Source organism: Semicossyphus pulcher, unplaced genomic scaffold (genome assembly GCF_022749685.1).
Source record: "Semicossyphus pulcher isolate SPU_LCO1_2020_fin unplaced genomic scaffold, fSemPul1.0.p SCAF_12, whole genome shotgun sequence".
NCBI classification, from domain to species: domain Eukaryota; kingdom Metazoa; phylum Chordata; class Actinopteri; order Labriformes; family Labridae; genus Semicossyphus; species Semicossyphus pulcher.
Genome location: NW_027211626.1, coordinates 30,764,824 through 30,782,596, shown reverse-complemented (window position 1 = coordinate 30,782,596; position 17,773 = coordinate 30,764,824). Strand labels below are relative to the sequence as shown.

The window sequence follows — 17,773 nt, the reverse complement described above, 5'->3', positions numbered from 1 at the left end:
AGCTTCAGGTCAGGTCTCTTCTTAAGAGAAGAAAACATCTTTTAAAATGCTTGTTTGTTGAACAGAGTAGTAGAATAGAATAGTTGGAGCAAGCATTTCTGATGCATTCCAGGAAATCTAAACGCTGAACATCTTTTGTTACACAGCGTCAGGTGAATTTTTGATCTAGAATGGATTGTTAGCTGAACTTGCTGCAAATGTCTGTTTTTAATGATTAATAAGAAGCTAAATTGTTGTCAGACGAATGCTAATGGGAGCTGGGATGACATTATGGCAGATTATGTTCTGCCTGCTTTTGCTCTCCACACAGACTGTTTTTCCTGCATACGCTTCAGCCTGCTGATAAGTAATTGGTCAATATCACTCGGGCTACAAATGGAAACCAGAACACTTCCCGTCCGCAAAATCCACACCCCTGCCTACTGATTCTTCATTTCTATGTAGAATCTGTAAATAGAGATTAGTGTCAGATATATCCTGCAATTCATACATAAAGGTAAATCTCAGTAAGTGTTGGGCTTTGCAGCTGTGAGCCACTGCTGTGGCCACGGCTGCCACTGTTTACTCTGCCACTTCCAAGCTGCTGCTGCCATTTTCAAATCCAATTAGCACCACCTACTGGTGAAAATGTATCAATTGCTACAGGTTTCGGTTCAGCACCCCTGCTATTAAAACTTTGCTGAATTTGGTCACCGTGGAATATAGCTTGAAATATTGTTTGCAAACTGTCATACCCATGCTCATGAAGAATCTGTTCACCAAGGATTTTCTAATAATAAAAAGAATAGAAAAATGGTAACATTTAGATATAACTGCAGCGCTCCATGTACGTTAAATTATGTGTGATCTTCCCTTATTATAGCCTGAATAAGGAGACAAACCAATACCTTATGTAAAATTTACTACATCATTAGTGAGTAGAACAGAACTTGACACACTTTGATCCCCTTGAATCTCCACTGTGGTGGACTTACCAATTGTCACACCAATTGAGCCACGGGAAAGAGGTAGAAATTCAAATTCAAACTTTAAAAAAATAAAAGTTAAAAGTGAGAAAAATACACGATTGATGATTTTGCATGTTATTGTTTTAAGCTTTAAGTTTGATCAAAAATTTTGCAAAATAAAAATGTTACACATACAGTATTGATTAAAATAAAACGTTGAATGTCACTTAGGACTCATTCTTTGATGAGACCTCAGGTTGTAGTAAGGAAATGACTCAGTTTCGTCCAAGGAACCCACTGTACAAATATTGTTTAGCTACATCTTACGATTTACGAGTTGTTTGACTTAAACAAAAAACACTAAACTTACCACATGGTGACACTATGATATAATTTTTTTATATGTTTATACATTTATTTGTTTATGCATTATTAGATGGGGTACCTTACCACAAAGTTAAAATTCTTTAGCACATGTTTTCTGAAATATCAGCTTTAAAACATTACCCCTTATAGACTTGGTAAATGGTAAATGGACTGTACTTATATAGCACTTTTCTAGTCTTTGCGACCACTCAAAGCTGCTTTTACACTACATATCACATTCACCCATTCACACACACATTCATACAATGATGACAGAGGCTGCTATGTAGAGTGCCCAACTGTCAATTAGTTATCACATTCATACCCAGTGGCAGTGCCATATTGAAGCAAATTACGTGATACACATCAAGCTGCTACTTTTTTGTTGCTCAGTGCAAAACAAAAACTCGCCAGTTTATCGTTTTCAATGACTAATCCACAGGAAAAGCCAGTCTGATATCACATTAGTGCAGCTCTTCAACAGAGCACACAGAGAACTGACTGCTGTACAGAGACTGTTTGTCGCCTGCCTGAAAATAGTTAACAAGCACAAAAACTCCTGCTTCATGTCAGCACACATAACCTCACGCCATGTGTTACGCAGGGTGGCTTATAAGTGAAAATATTCCCGTGAAAAGTGTTACCTCGTAGGGCTGCGCGATTAATCGAAATAAAATCGCGATCTCGATTCATACTTAGACGCAATCTAATTTCTAAATGACAACAATCCGGCCGCATTTTCATTCAGGACATCAGCTACATTAAAGGAAGGCTCCCCCTTTCTCCCTCAACAAATGACAACGCGCCTTAAACAGAAGCATTCCCGTTGTGTTGTCCAAAATTGATGTGCCAGTCCGATATCAGGCACCTTTATATTTTTGTTGCGTTTCTTTTTTTATCATGTGAGTGCAATAAACATTTATATTGAGAGAAAAAAATCGTGAGAGAATCGTGATCTCAATTCTAAGCAAGAAAATTGTGATTCTCATTTTATCACCTCGTGCTCTCTACTTTTAGCGGCTACACCCTCCTGAGGGTGTGTGTGCCAACAAGAATGACAGGAGGCAGGAGACGAGATGTATCGTTTGACTGTCACAGGGCTGATTGCGCTGATTAAACATACATTAGCAATGTTTGATGACACACCGTATCAATAACACAACTGCAGCCCACAAGTCTAATAGTAGGCTATTTGTTTATAAAGAACGTGTCGCTCCCTAATGATGGTCAATTATTTCTCAGGTCATGACTGGTATGCAAGCTCCTCAGATTTACAGTAAATTTCTGGCTGTATTTGTGTTTCTACTGGCTATTGTCCCAGAGTGAAATCAGAATATATGTTTAAATTAATCATTAGCTATGATTTATAAAGATATCATTATGCTATGACTTTACTCGGTGAGGCACGATTATTAAGTCACTATGAAGTACAAGGGGGCATCAGCCCATTGTGGTAATTAACACATGAATATACAGTATTAATTAATAGTAGATATTAACGGTGAATTAATCAATAAATACAGACGTAATTAATAGTAATTCATTACTCAATATATGAATAATCATGACTCCTTATTAGTTGCTGATTTGGTAATCATTAATGCATGTCTTAGTTCGTCATGAGTCATACATTAAGCATTAATAAATGCTTATGAAACGCACCAGTATTGTAAAGTGTTACCAAAAGCATTTAGAAAAGTTAAAGCGCACTCCTGAATTAGCTGAACAATTTATTGTTGCACCCAAGTTTCTAGCACATTGAAATAATCACAATAAAGAAAAATAAAGAGCTAATAATGGGAAGATGACAGCTTGTAGCGCTTAGTTCACTGTATAAACACCTCACCCCTGGCCTTTATAGGAAGAAATGCCACCGGGGCAAAGAACATCCATCCAGCCTGTAAAAAAGAGAAATTTATCACTGGAGCTCTGGGCTGACCAACAAGAACTGAATGGAAATTAGAAGAGACTTTATCAGCCCAACTCCTGCAACTGCAGTTTATTTGAATGAACAATCACGCCTTAACGTCTAAAAAGTTTCAGATTTCTCTTCTTCACATAGTGATATTTTATGCTAAATCACACTATGAAGGAGGGAGATCAAATTAAGCAGATAAATTACGTTTTTAAGCGTTTAGCTTATGTTCTCATAGATTTTTTCCTCAACTGACACATCTGATGCAGTCTCATAGAAACCAAGCAGGACAAGGATCAAACAAGATGTTGTTGTTCCTTTCTAATGGGTACAGATTTAAGTGTTGTCCTACTAAGATGAGCTGGCCTCGGATCAGTTCTTTCATTGAGGTTAAGGAATGTAAATTGAAAGTTACTTGACGCATGAAATGATATGCAATCAAATTAGCTAGATTAAAGTTACATAAAACTTTGTTTTTTTTCTCAGCCTTTCTGAAAACAAAACAGTAACATTGTTAAACTGGTTGTCAAATGTATAGTCATAGTGACTTGATTATTTGTTAATTGTGAGCGACAGGAACTCATGATACATCCTGTATTAATTGTTAAGGTTTCATGCATTAGGTAAGCATTTCTTTAAATGTTATTTATTCCCTTATTGTAAAGTGGGATTACCAAAAAGCAGGAATGCACAGTTAAAGCATGATGATTAGGCCCATCTGTCTCTAAATTCCAAAACTACGACAAACTCACACATGCATACAGACACATATATCTTTACAACGGAATGCCCTCATTGTAACTAAAAACAATTCCAAAACAAGCAACTCTCAAAAGGCTATGGTCATCCCAAAGCATCACTGAAGATCGAGGGAGGTAGATTACCAATTTGACGATGTGCACAGCAAATCCTTAGTCCATGTACATCATGTTCCTCTGAAACCTGCTGAGACTTCTGGCTAAGCTTTGAGGGTCTTGTACGGGACAGTCCCAGATTTGACCTTGACCCTTGCAATGTACAGGGTCTATTTGTTTTTGACAACAGGCGTGCCGAGATGGACCTGTCACCACATGCCACCTGGGAATGTGTCACCCACTCAACAACTGTGCAGAGCACCACATAAAATCCTTCCACACCCCCTTGAAATGCTCCTGCAAGGCCAGCCCATATGAGAAAGACAGAACTCTAGAGGATGACTGGAATTCAAACTGGACGACCCAACCGTCCATAAGGTCTTATTACTCTTATTATCTGTGAACATAATGAACTACTGCAATGACTGTTATTAGGTAATTGGATCTATGAATCTTTTTTTTGTAAGAATCATGAGAAAGCACAAAAAAGTCCATGCAAAAAATGGTCTAGTTATCAAATACTGTTAATCAAGATTTTTTTTAATTGATTCATTTATTCTAAGTTTAATCAAAAAGCTAACTGAACTTACAGACATAATCAAATAGCTTTTTTTGTCCCACCAGCAGTTCAAAATCCAAATATATTCAATGTAAAAATGTTTTACATTTAAGACACTGGTCCCAGGGAAGGTTTTTCATGTTTCCTTTCCTTGCTTTCATAAAAGCAACTGTGGCAGAACTTTGGTTTGTGTGTACATATTGAACAAACAAGATAAGCTTGACGTTAGCTTCAGGAGGTGTTGGTAGGTGTATTTTCAAACAAGCTGGGCCGACGGTTTACTTTACTTAATGCTAAACTAACTGGCTCAAGCTTCAGATTTAGCATACCGCCATTAAAGTAGTATCAAAAAACTCATCTCATAATCAAAAAGCAATTGATTGTATTTCCACAATGTTAAAGAAAATATTCCAGTAAAATAATAGTTTCAGCAATCATATGTATGTTGTTTTGAGGGCTGATGTTTTTATACACAAACTGATATTTGTTTCTTTATTTGTAAATCTATTGTTTTTAGTAATAATACAAATGTTTTTTTGGCACATAAGTTTTCTGTTGAATTAAGCCCAGATTAAGGCTAGGGGGACAGTGGACGTATACATAAGCATTATTACACTTTTAAATTAAAGTAAACAACGCATTCATAGGCTGTCTGCTTTACGTAGCCTTGATCATGTTTTATGGAAATTGCTGTTTCCTAAATTGCCCTTTGATTCAGAATTTGAATGTCATATACAGTGGACCAGAACATTCTCTTTTGGCAGCAAGACCACTTCATCTAAAACAAGCCCCAGACTCGACTTGGTCTGCACCCTGTGAAAACTAAACAAAGGCAGTTTGGTACGAGGTTGAACTATGATGTGCTTCAAGCAGTTCTCTGTAGAGAGTCAGAAGCAGCCTTAAAAGTGAGCTATGTTAATACAAAAGAGCTCTCATCATTGGCTCCGCTGTACTAGGGAAGAACAGAGGGCTGTTATATAACACTGTTTGACTTCTGCTTTGTCAACAAATGGCAGAGGGGAGAGAAGCTATCCAGCACTGCGTGTGGATCCCACCAAATAGCTCCAAACATGGCTCGAAAGGCTGCTCCACGGCAGCAGCTTATCCTCCTAATTGAGAAGAAACGCCCCCTACCCCTCCACCCCCAACTCTCTTCCATAAACAGCTTCTATGCTGGACGGCAGCCTGGGATTCTACACATTCCTTAACCAAGCTATTTGAAGTTCATTTCAAACAACTAAAGCATAAAAGGAAATGTATGTGACTTATACACTGCTGCCCTTGTTTGCCTCTGAGCAGGTTATGCATTCATGTTGATTATGGATTGACCTTTAATTAATTCTATATGGACTCTGCTTCTATGCCTTCAAATTCTTTGAATCTCACCAAATGAAATATCAAAGCATCATGGAGGCTTAAGGAGATTATAGAGATCCTATGTGTCACTTTCATATTTGATGACTTAGGAAATTAAAGATGTGTCCTTCAGCACTTGAAGAGGCTTGCAGTCCGCCAGGGTGTACAAGAGAGGCCCTGACAGTTATTGGACTTGACTATTGCCAGATTCCTGGGACAGGGAACACTTGGTTGGCACATGTGAAGGTCTTGGGGAGGACAGCAGTTGGCTGCATGTACAACATAGACAAAACTGCCTGTTAAAGATGCTGCGCTAGAAAGCTTGCTTGTAACGTACCTAGGCTTTTACAGGCAGGGTAATGTAAGTAAGTAAGCAGAAAGGTTGCCCAGGGTGATACATCTTCATAGCTAGGGCTCCAGGCTTAAAGTGATTATTCAAGTAACCCTGCTGTGGACTTTATGGGACATAGATTACACAGAGTTACATTTTGAGGATGCAAAGTAAAAAAAATAGAATAAAGAAGGGAAAAAGAAACAAGGAATCCTCAATCAACCACAATAACGATAACTTTATTGTGATAATTTAATTTGGGATGAACAGGAGACACACATGATAGTCATGTAATGCCCTGGCTAGATTACAGTCTCAGTTATGCACAATAGATTCTTCCTCGTTTAGATAATTGGGCTTGCTGTACTGTATTAGGCGATGCACTGAAAATTCAAATCATTGTCATCATCATCATTTAGAGAGAGCTGAAAGTATTTCATCATCTCTGCTGGATGTTTTAACTCAGACGTGGACTGGAAGCTCTGAGTATGTTCCCTGATATAACTCTCTGAGTGCCTATGTGACAGGACTACTTGATAATTGAGTACTGGGATATGGCGGCTAAACATGAATATAAACAGCAACGTGATAATCCAGCAATTTTAAGTGCTATGAAGGTATCATCGTGTGAAATGAGCAAACAGCAGGACTCCAGAGGGTGCCCATCATCTGTCTATTTCAGGAATGCCTGCCCAGTCTGACTCTTCCAACCAGACACTAACACAACAGGCAGCTACACCCATAACAACCTGCCTTTTTAGGAGCAATTATAGAAATAAGATTGTCATTCTTGTTTATTATATTTAACAGTTAATAATTTATTAAAGGCCAATGTTTCACTGTCACTTGATTATTCTGATTTGTTTTTTGTGATGATGAGTAAGTCCACATGCTGGCTGTCATATATCTGCTATCAAGTGTTGTGATGCTTTTGTTTTACATCAGTTACTGCAACACAGGGGAGCAGGGTGAGGTGTTGGTGGTAAGGAGTGCTTTCAATCCATCACTTAAGCATAATTATCTTTTCACTGCCTTGTTTACATGTTACCATGGGGGGTGGGGGTGGGGTGGGGTCCTTTGTGCCAAAGACCTTCAGAAGCCAAAGCATAACACTTTACCATCCACTTCAGCCAATGGCAGCAGATGGAAGGGGAGGGGGGGGGGGGGTGGGGTTGCTAAGCAACGTGTTGTAACATTAATGGAGTGAAAACAGAAACCTGGTGTCTGACTGAAATATCCGGCCTGATCCAAACCAATCCGTGATTCACAGTAAAGACAAGGCTGTTTTCTACCGACACTGTCACTACAAAGGTTTTTGTCCATGTAATGCTGCTATCAACCTTCACTACGCATTTTGCATGCATACACTCTGACAAATAAATAAGGGTGCGAAAGACACACAGCAGAGCAGAGCAGAGCAAAATACTAATGACACTGTCATAACTGTTGTGGTACTTAAACTTAGACATAATGTTACTCACATTTTCTGTTATTCATTTCAGATTTCCAAAACAAATGGAGATCATCTTGGAAAAACAAGAGAGGGGGATCTGGAAACCAGCTGTCTTTGGCAAATATTTGAAATGTAGTTTTCAGATTCATGTTTGTAGGGGTTGCTCCTCTAAAATCTAGGGCATTTGTGTAATGTGATTCTGAACAGGGTTCATAAAATATTAACAACTGTGCTGGGTTCAGGTCCCATCCTTACTCTACAGGTCATCATGTCTGTTGCAACACCCTAGCCTTAATTTAGTGTATCCCTGAAAAAACAAGAGCTTAACCTTAATGGCTCATTAAAGCCATTGCTAAACTTCATACATCAACTTCAGAAACACTCTGCAGACTGAAATCCTGATGAGCATATTAAAACATATGAAAACCTGGCAGTTCCCAAATATTTCAATCATTTGTTAAGAAAGGCCTCCTTAAAAATCCCAAATTACAGTCAGATTTTTAGTAAACGGGACTAGTTTGTATACAGTGTCCTTTGTCCTTTCAAAGGGCGGCTGTGGCTCAGTGGTAGAGTCGGTCGTCTTTCAATCGGAAGGTCGGAGGTTCGATCCCCAGCTCCTCAGGCTACATGTCGAAGTGTCCTTGGGCAAGACACTGAACCCCAAATTGCTCCCGGTGGCATAGCCAATGGATATGAATGTGATAACTGATTGACAGTTGGGCCATCAGTGTATAAATGTGTGTGAATGGGTGAATGTGATATGTAGTGTAAAAGCAACTTTGAGTGGTCGCAAAGACTAGAAAAGCAAAGCGCTATATAAGTACAGTCCATTTACCATTATCAACAAAAAAGAAATGCAATTTCAAATAGTAAAATTTGACAGGATTCAATTGCACAACTAGATATATGTGGGATCACACAGGTTTGGCTGCTCTTTGAGTGACTGAACAAATGGCCTGTGGCTGAGCTGCAGGCGACCAAACATAAGACTGATGTATCTTGTCTATTTACACGTGCAAACACCTCAACATCTGTGTGTAAACATCTAAAACTTCTCTGCTTTTATGTTGTCAACCAGGACTCTGCCTCAAATTCTCTTGAACTATGACCAAGTCAATACTCTTGAAAACAATGTCATCGAGTTGTAGCAGTGTGCAGAGAGTACACAAGCTGTGCCTTTGGGGAGATTGAGAATATTGGTTTACAGGTGACAGGAGTGACAGGGCACTTAACAATTACACACACACACACACACACAGTCCTAACCTTTCACATGTAGGAAGCTAGAATCATTGCTTAGGTACTGTAGCTTTATTACAGTACATGTATCCAGAGCAGCCATTGCGTAAGCTAAACAGTAGAGAGTGTGATATTCTGAAATGTGCTGTCCACATTACAAGATACTCAGAAGGTATTTTTGAGAAAATCTCTCTGACTACTTTGCGTCTGTGTTGGAAGCAGAATGATTAATTATTTGTGTTGGGGTTAATAATTCAAGGTTGTTTAGTGTTGTGTTACTCAGCTGCTGTTAGAGAAAAAATAAAGAATTACAACCAAAAACTACAAATGAAAACACAGGTTAAGACTTACATCTGGTAAGTTTCAGAGGTAAATGACACATCTCATTAACAGTAGAGAAATTAATTATGCATTGAGGTTTTCTTTTTCTACTAGGATATAATGGCATACATGGGGTAGGCTATCCTTAATGTGGAATTCATGCTATAAACTTACCAGATTTATATATTTTTGTAAAGATGTAAATCCCCTCTGAGAATTGTTTTTAAAAAGCCTTTTCTGCTGTGCTTTGTATTAGTATAAAGTGTAAAACAAGATGTATATTTGATTGTCTTCACTTATGTTGTGAGACAGTTGTTTGTTGTCACATGCTGTTCATTATGTGGCCTGAGGCAGACCTGTAACATGAAGTTTAACATTCAGGCCACTAAAACTATGCAATTGCAGCTACTCAGTTAGACGTGTTTACAAAAATTCACTGGAATGATAAACTGTATGCGACAATTCTTTTACAATAATTTGTGCTGTGTCCGGGTAGTCCGGGTAAAACAGCTCTTAATGCAACTCATGGATCCAACCACTTCTCTAACATTAAATGACTCATTCCCCTTTTATCTTCAACCCCCTCTAATCAAAATAGTAAATAAGACTAAAAAAAGATTACAGTGGGATACTATTTAATACACTCTCTGTCTTTACACTTTCATGCCGCATAAATTCCATTAAGTACGTGTTCCTGATGTCACAGCCTTATTGTATGCATGTGGAGTAGCTCCGATGACTCACAATGACAGCCCGCTAAGCCTCACTACACTGCGCATTTAATTCCTAGTCTAGGTATATGGGTTTTACTCCCGGGCATTCAGCTTCGGAGTGCGGCACCCACGGCGGGTCGCATTGCCCATGTATGGATCTGCCTCTACTGCAGTAGCCTAACTGTCCCAAAGCCAGAGCGCCTCCCTGCTCAAATGCCATAAAAAATAAGTCACGCATATACACAGTTGTGTTTGATAAAGTCTGTTAAATTCACACTTAATGTTTGAGCGATACATAATAAAGTGGCGCTGACTCTGCATCATGCTAAAACACAGGTCAGCTGTTGAGGTGCAAATGCTACATAAAAGGTGGGCATGGAATAATGATAAAAGAACCTCCATAAAATAATAAAGAACAGCGCAGCAGTGATCCAGAGCAGAATGCCTACCTCTCTATGATGGTAATCCAGTGTTATGCTTGCTATAGCAGATACACTTGAGCTCTGTGCGCCGTCGGCTTCTCTCCACTAGCGTCCTGTCAGCGCTTCACACTCATCGGCACCAGCTGCGTTAACACTGCAGCACAAGACAAGCACAGAGCACCGGAGGCTGGGCCATTGACTTTTCACAATAAAAGCACTAACAGATTTTTGGCCATTTGGAGGCAGCTGAGCAATCTGCATATGGTTTATATGGTGAAGATGGTTTTATTATAATATTTTTATATGTATATATATATTATTATATATAATATATATATATATACATAAATATTGTAGCGAAAAAAGGGGGGGGGGGGGGGGGGGGACTGTTGATGTTTACATTGTTTTAGTGTGTTTTAATGACCTGTGTCCATGAATTATATGGCTGTCTTGATTAAAACAGCACTACCTGTAGTCAAGCGGTGTATGGGGCACAGGTGTTGTTTAAAGTGAGAAAATCTCTGTCTCCCGAGCAGTGGAATCTACAGGCCCTGACCATGGCGCTGGAGAGGCGATTCGGGCAAAGACTCTTCACTGAGCAGAGCAGAGAGCAACTAGCCAGTCGCGACCGTCAAGAGGGAGAGAGCCTGGGCACCTTCGCCGCAGATGTGCAGCTGCACACCCAGCATGGTTACCCGCAGTTCAGTGCAGCTGCCCAAGAGGAGCTGGCCCTCCAAGCCTTCCTGCAGGGACTCACACCAGAGCCGCTGCGCCAGCATGATCGCCTCGCCATGCCCCAATCTCTCAGACCAAGACCAAAGACCGCATTCACCATCGGGCAGGGGTTGTGGCAGTTCCGCGTCATGCCTTTTGGACTCTGCAATGCACCAGCCACCTTTGAGCGGTTGACGGAGAGAGTGCTGACAGATGTCCCTCGGAGTCGTTGTGTTGTGTACCTCGACAACCTGCTGGTACATGGCAACGATTTTGACAGAGCCCTGTCTAACCTGTGTGAGGTCTTCACTGCCATCTGCCAAGCCGGGCTGAGGCTGAACCCTGCAAAGTGTCACCTGCTGACGAGGGAGACAACATTCCTGGTCCACGTGGTCAGTACTCGTGGTGTAGCCACCGACCAAGCTAAGGTGGATTCTGTCTGAGACTGGCCAACCCCTGCCAACGTCAGCAAGCTGCGGAGTTTTCTTGTCATACTACCGCCGTTTCGTCCGGAACTTCGCCACCATCGCCAGCCCACTCCACCGCCTGACTGACATGGGACGACAATTTGACTGGGATGACACATGCGCTGCAGCCTTCACCCAGCTCAAGGCAACCCTCACTGAAGCCCCAGTCTTGGCCTACCCCGATGCCGGACAGTCCTTCATCGTGGACACTGATGCCAGCAACGTGGGGATCGGGGAGGAGATGGGGAGCGTGCTGTGGCCTACTTCAGTCGTGCCCTGAGACGGGCAGAAAAGAACTACTGCGTCACTCGACAGAACTGCTGGCAGTGGTCCAGGTATTACCGTACCGGCCGTATTTGCACGGCAGCCACTTCCTTATCCACACCGACCATGCCTCACTTACCTGTCTCCTGAATTTTAATACCCTGAAGGTCAGGTGGCCCGATGGCTGGAGGCCCTTCAAGGATATGACTTTGAAATCGAGCATCGGGCAGGGCAGACCATGGCAATGCTGACGCGCTCTCTAGGCGCCCCTGTGCAGTGTTGGAGTGCCGCTACTGCCAGCGGCAAGATGAACTGGGCCAGATGACGCCGACGGTGGCGGTCGTCCAGACCGCTCTCAATGACCACGCAGCAGCTGAGAAAACAACAGGAGGCAGACGTGACCCTAGCACTGGTGAGAGGCTGGCTGAAGACAGGTTGGCGTCCCAAGTGGACAGAGGTGTCAGCGCTGGGGCCTGAGGTAAAGGCCTACCATTCTCAATGGGGCAACTTCAAGCAACGGGTTGGCCTACTGGAGGTGGCAAGCACCAGAACGTGGGGTCAACCTGCTGCAGCTGTTGGTGCCTTGTGTGCTCAGGGGGGCGATTCTACTGGCCAGGCTGGACGTGGAGCTGCACGTGCACTGCTGCGACCCCTGCACTGCTGCGACCCCTGCACTGCCCAGAAGGGACCAAGCCAGCACTCCCACGCCCCACTGCATGCAACAGTACTTGGTGGGGGCTCCAATGGAGCAAGTAGGGGTGGACATCCTGGGGCCTTGCCCTGTCACAGACGGAAACCGGGAAGAGAAATGGACTACTTTTGTAGGCTGAGGGATCGCCTGCAAGTGGTCCACGACTACACCCGCCGGGCTCAAGCCAACTCTGAAGTGCGGCAGAGGAGAGCCGACGACACACGGTGTCGGAGACAGGCTTTCATGCCTGGGGACAAGGTATGGCCAGCCAGACCCCTAAATCAACGTGTGTGAGCGTATTGCGTCAGGTGAGCGTATTGCCTCATTTCCTGTTTTCTCGCTGCTACTGTGTTGTTCTGTGCTGTTTGTAGCTGTAATTATCATCACTGTGGTTATTCAGCTGCTGTGTACTTAAACAGACACTAGTTTTCATCAAGCACTCTCGTTGTTGCATTAGCGTCATATCTTCTAAACCCTTAACTTTATACTCGCTTAGCCGTTAGCTTAGCAGCTAGCTTAATCAATTGAAATGTCTTCTCCTTCTCCCTCCTGCTCTCCTGATCTGCCCTGTTCGGTGTGTCAGATGTTTAGCTCTACCTCGACCTCCTTTACGGATAAGGGTACTTGTATGAAATGTAGTATTTTTGGAGCTATGGAGGCGAGGATCACGGAATTAGAGACGCGGCTCCGCACCTTGGAAAACCAAGCATCGCTAGCTGCTGTAATCAGCAGCAAGCCCCCAGGGCCAGTAGCCGGTGCGGGCCGACCTAGCGTAGCTTCTCCCCCGGCAACTCCCGAGCAGCCGGGATGCAGTGGCTGGGTTACTCTCAGAGGGAAGCATAGCCGCAAGACGAAGCACACGGTTCACCACCAACCACTTCACGTTTCGAACAAGTTTTCCCCAATCAGCGACACAAGAGAAACCAACTCTGGTTATTGGCAGCTCCATAGTCAAAAACGTGAAGTTAGCGAAGCCAGCGGCCATAGTGAAATGTATTCCTGGGGCCAGAGCGGGCGACATCGAGTCAAATTTAAAACTGCTGACAAAGGATAATCGTAAATTTGATAAGATTGTAATTCATGTCGGCGTTAATGACTCCCGGTTACGTCAATCGGAAGTCACTAAAATTAATGTTGAGTCGGTGTGTGCATTTGCAAAGACGATGTCGGACTCCGTAGTTTTCTCTGGACCCCTGCCCAATCTGACGAGTGATGACATGTATAGCCGCATGTCATCATTCAACCACTGGCTGTCGAGGTGGTGCCCAGCAAACGATGTGGGCTTCATAGATAACTGGCAGACATTCTGGGGAAAGCCTGGTCTGATCGGAAGAGACGGCATTCATCCCACTTTGGATGGTGCAGCTCTTTTGTCTCGTAATATGGCTAAGTTTGTTAGTCGTAAAACCTGACAAACCAGAGTTGAGACCAGGAGGCAGAGCTGTAGTCCTACACACTCCTCTGAGCTTCCCTGTGAGCAGTTTCCCAGCCACAATGTTAATGCAATAGAGAATGTGTCTGCCCCCCAACCCAGGCCTTTTATTACAGTTAATTCAAACTCAAATAAAAAAGGAGTAAATCAAAAAAATTTAATAAAAATTAAAACAACAACCAAAGTTATGCCAAAAAATATGAGAATTAAATGTGGTCTGTTAAATATCAGATCCCTGTCATCTAAAGCTCTATTAGTGAACGATCTGATATCAGATTATCCTATTGATTTACTCTCTTTAACTGAGACTTGGCTGTGTCAGGAAGAATATGTCAGCTTAAATGAATCCACTCCTCCCAGTCATCTTAATACCCATATTCCTCGAGACACTGGTCGAGGTGGTGGAGTGGCAGCTATCTTCACTTCTAGTCTTCTAATCAACCCTCGACCAAAACTTAGTTTCAGCTCTTTTGAAAGCCTTGTTCTGAGTTTTTCACACCCAGCTTGGAAAATTTTACAGCCTGTTTTATTTGTGATAGTATACCGCCCTCCTGGCGCATACTCTGATTTTCTAACTGAATTCTCAGAGTTTTTATCAGATTTAGTCCTGAGTTCAGATCAAATAATTATCGTAGGGGACTTCAATATTCATGTAGATGTTGATAATGATAGTCTTAGCATGGCATTTATGTCCCTTTTGGACTCTATTGGTTTCACTCAAAGTGTAAACCAGCCTACTCACCGCTTTAACCACACCCTCGACCTTGTTCTAGCTTATGGCCTTGAAACCGAAAACTTAATTGTCTTCCCACAAAATCCTCTTTTATCAGATCACTATTTAGTAACATTCGATGTCCTATTAACCGACTACTCTCCAGTCTCCAGGCTCTTATGCTAATGTTAGTCCCTCTCAGCTTGATCAGTTTGTTGATAGTACTGCAGGTTTGCTGAGAAGTACTCTAGACTCGATTGCCCCCTTAAAAAAGAAGATTATTAAACGACAGAGGCTAGCTCCATGGTATGACTCAGAAACTCGTAACTTGAAGCAAATGTGGCGTAAATTTGAAAGAATGTGGCGATCCACCAAAACAGAAGAGTCTCGTTTACTCTGGCAAAATAGTCTTAATAAATACAGGAAGGCCCTACGGCATGCTCGAGGTGTCTACTACTCCTCCCTCATAGAAGAACATAAAAACAATCCCAGGTACCTTTTCAGCACTGTAGCCAGGTTGACAGAGAGTCACAGCTCCATTGAGCCAAGTATTCCTATAGGCCTCAGCAGTGATGATTTCATGAGCTTCTTTATGGACAAAATCCTAAAGATTAGAGACACAATTTGTAACCTCCTGCCGTTAACTGGTGCAGATGTATCTTTGGAAACTGCTCAAAAACCTGATGTTTACCTTGACTGTTTTTCTCCAATTGACCTTCCTGAGCTAAATTCTCTGATATCTTCGTCTAAACCATCAACCTGTCTTTTAGACCCGATTCCAACCAAGCTGCTTAAGGAAGTCTTTCCCTCAATTAGCACTTCTTTACTAGATATGATCAATATGTCTTTATCGACGGGCTATGTACCCCAGTCTTTAAAACTAGCTGTAATTAAGCCACTTCTTAAAAAGCCTACCCTAGATTCAGGCACCTTAGCTAACTATAGACCTATATCTAACCTTCCTTTTATCTCAAAGATCCTTGAGAAAGCAGTCGCTAATCAATTATGTGACTTTCTTCATAACAACAGTTTATTTGAGGACTTTCAGTCAGGATTTAGAGTCCACCATAGCACTGAGACAGCACTTGTGCGAGTTTCAAATGATCTACTTACTGCTTCAGACAGAGGACTTCTCTCTGTACTCGTCCTGTTAGATCTTAGTGCCGCTTTCGACACGATAGACCATCACATCCTGTTACAGAGACTAGAACATTTAATTGGCATTACAGGATCTGCACTAAGTTGGTTTAAATCTTATCTATCAGATCGATCTCAGTTTGTTAATGTTCATGATGTGTCCTCTATGCAAACCAAAGTTAGTCATGGAGTTCCACAAGGTTCTGTGCTCGGACCGATTCTTTTTACCTTATATATGCTTCCTCTGGGTAATACCATGAGGAAACACTCCATTAATTTTCATTGTTATGCAGATGATAATCAATTATACTTATCTATGAAGCCAGACGAAACCAATCAGCTATCTAACCTAGAAGCATGCCTTAAGGACATAAAGATCTGGATGACTAGAAACTTTCTGCTACTTATCTCAGACAAAACTGAAGTTATTGTGCTCGGCCCAAAACACCTTAGAGACTCTTTCTCTAATGATATAGCTGCCCTAGATGGCATCAGCCTGGCATCCAGCACTACTGTTAGGAATCTGGGAGTTCTATTTGATCAGGATATGTCCTTCATCTCCCACATAAAACAAATATCAAGGACAGCCTTCTTTCATCTTCGCAACATAGCAAAAATCAGACACATCTTGTCTCAAAACGATGCAGAAAAACTAGTCCATGCATTCGTTACTTCCAGGTTGGATTATTGTAACTCGTTACTATCAGGCTGCCCTAATAAGTCGCTAAAAACTCTGCAGCTGGTACAAAATGCTGCAGCACGTGTCCTGACAAAAACTAGGAAGAGAGATCACATCTCTCCTGTATTAGCCTCTCTGCACTGGCTTCCTGTAAAATCTAGAATAGAATTTAAAATCCTTCTTCTTACTTACAAAGCTCTTAATGGTCAGGCGCCATCATATCTTAAAAGAGCTCATAGTGCCATATTACCCCTCTAGAACATTGCGCTCCCAGGATGCAGGCCTGCTTGTGGTACCTAAAGTGTCTAAGAGTAGTGTTGGAGGTAGAGCCTTCAATTACCAGGCCCCCCTCTTCTGGAACAATCTACCAGTCAAGATCCGGGAGGCAGACACCCTCTCTTCTTTTAAGAGTAGACTTAAAACTTTCCTCTTTGACAAAGCTTATAGCTAGGGCTGGCTCAGGCTTGGACTAGCCCATAGTTATGCTGCTATAGGTTTAGACTGCCGGGGGGATCTGACACACCAAGCTTCTCTCTCTCTCTCTCTCTCTGACTCTCTCTCTCTCTCTCTCTCTCTCTCTCTCTCTCTCTCATATTAATGCAGCTCATTAACTCTGTATCTTCTGGTCCCATTAACATTACTAATCACATATCTTCCCGGGAGTTCTTGTGCTCCCTTGTCTTGAAGGTTCCTGAGGATCGTTGCTGCAGACCACCTGCTGCTGTGGACCTGCTCGACTGCAACAACTACTAACATCAGCCTTCCCCATAGTATCATTATTGTTGCTGCTATCATTATTGTTGCTGCTAATGCTAATAGTAGACCTGTTGACTTCAACTGTTACAATTACGATTACCTCAGCCTTTATCATTACTCTGCTTCTCTCGCTAATTTATTTATTTATTTAGCTAATCTTCACCCTAGTCTACCACTATTATTGGCATTGTAACCATAAGTATGTGTCTGTTGTTGTTCATGTAACAAGGACATATGTTGTTGTTGTTGTTGTTGTTGTTGTTGTAACAAGAACATATGTTGCTGTTGCTCTCTTTGCCTGTCTCTATCCTGCTTCTCCTTCTATCCCATTTTCGGCCCATCCAGTCGAGGCAGATGGCTGTTCAACATGAGTCTGGTTCTGCTCGAGGTTTCTGCCTGTTAAAAGGAAGTTTTTCCTTGCCAATGTGCCGAATATTGCTAAGTG

General features: G+C 42.0%; 1 protein-coding gene across 1 annotated transcript in view; it reads right to left on the bottom strand.

The window, feature by feature from the left end:
- The window catches only part of LOC138588142 (sorbin and SH3 domain-containing protein 1), a 52,035-nt gene extending 41,460 nt beyond the window's left edge, over positions 1–10,575 (bottom strand). The window contains exon 1 of the mRNA XM_069658043.1: positions 10,504–10,575. The gene's annotated coding sequence lies outside the window, so the exon portion shown is untranslated. The remainder of the gene's footprint in view (positions 1–10,503) is intronic.
- Positions 10,576–17,773: the final 7,198 nt, after the last annotated feature.